We start from the raw sequence: 1,778 nt of genomic DNA, 5'->3' as shown, positions 1-1,778 counted from the left end.
GTGGCCTCAGACCAGACACTTGACACCTACTAGCTGTGTGACCCTGGGCAAGTCACTTAACCCCAATTGCCTAAAAACTAAAAAATTTTTTAAAAAATGGTACCAAAGTGCCAGGAACAAATTGTATATAAGTAAATGATCTGGTCAGTCAGCAAGCATTGCGGTAGGTGTGCCAAGCATTACATTAAGGGCTGAGAGTGTTGAATTCAGAGGCTGGGCCTGAGCAGGTCCTCTTGGAGGCTGAAATAGCTGAGTGAGGTGGCAAGTGAGAACTTGATATTCAATAAATATGTTTAGATTCTTGGATTTCCTGTGCAGTTTGGTCCTCCCCCAAGGAAAGTCTTGACCCAAAGGTTTCATTGGCTTCAAGGGGGAAGAAGAGAGGTAGTATTTCTTTGTGTTCCTTCCCCTTCTCTCCCTTCCCCACATCCAGTCACACCTCAGTAGTTTTAAGATGTTCACTGCTTCCCCACTCCCACTGAGCTAGACTGGAGAGCTAGAATTTTAAAAGTGCATTTCCTTCACAATGAGTCAGGTTCTGTTTTTCATTGTGTGACATAGTGGAGGGAGCACAGGATTCAAGGTCATAAGGTCACAGAATCCCAGAAATAGAAGGACATCATTTCTAGGCTTCAATAGGAACCCCTCTTACAACATCCATGACAATTGATAGTTCATCATTCCCCAAAGACTTCTAATGAATGTAAACCCAGTACCCACTCCCCAAAGCAACCCATCCCAATTTTTGTTACCTCTAAATGTTAGGGGCACCTAAGTGGCAAGGTGGATAGAGTGCCAGGCCAGGAGTCAGGAAGACTTATCTTCCTGAGTTCAAATCTAGCCTCAGACACTTAGTAGCTGTGTGACCCTAGGTGAGTCACTATAACCCTGTTTGCCTCAGTTTCCTAATCTGTAAAATGATCTGGAGGAGGAAATGGCAAACTACTCTGGTATCTTTGCCAACAAAAGTGCCACCTAGCCATCCCATCTCAGTTTCTTTTCATTACTGCATCATTGGGAGATAGGATCCTCAGGAGATAGGATTAGCCCTCAGGAGTTGGGAGTTGTCCTTAAGAGATGGGATTAGTCCTCAGAAGATGGGCCCTCTCCCTGCAGGCTGGCTGAGCACTATACCTAAAGGTCAAGCAAGGTTAAAACATTGAAGGTCACTAAGACTGACTTTGTCCCAAAATCTGACTTTGTATGATATCATAATTAGATGGTTTCAGAACTGATTGGTCAGACACAAAAGCTAATGGTTCAATTTCAAATTGGTAGGAAGTCTTTGATGGAGTATCCAGGGATCTGTACTTGTTCCCACGCTACTTAATATTTTTGTGAGCGACTTAGAGAAAGACATAAATGGCCCAATTATCCAATTTGCAGATGACACAAGACTTAACAACATGGACATGTTAGAAACCAAAAAGAGCTTGACAGACTAGAATATTGGCCTCAGTCTTAATAAGATGAAACATTGAAATTTATACTGAAACGATATAATTCTAAAGAAAAAGGAACATTTCCAAACTACAATCCAAAGAAAAAAGTGATGGATTTGAGATCTGAGGACTCGGTTTCACATCGTGCCTCTGCTGCCACCGTCTATGTGGTGTTGGGCAAGTTACTTAAATTCCCAGTTTTCTCAACTGTAAAATGAGAGTTAGACTGTAGTCNAGTTTCACATCGTGCCTCTGCTGCCACCGTCTATGTGGTATTGGGCAAGTTACTTAAATTCCCAGTTTTCTCAACTGTAAAATGAGAGTTAGACTGTAGTT

Source organism: Vombatus ursinus, unplaced genomic scaffold (genome assembly GCF_900497805.2).
Source record: "Vombatus ursinus unplaced genomic scaffold, bare-nosed wombat genome assembly UNPS02014775.1, whole genome shotgun sequence".
Taxonomy (NCBI): Eukaryota; Metazoa; Chordata; class Mammalia; order Diprotodontia; family Vombatidae; genus Vombatus; species Vombatus ursinus.
The sequence above is the reverse complement of the archived record's forward strand: the minus strand, read 5'-3'. Positions refer to the sequence as shown.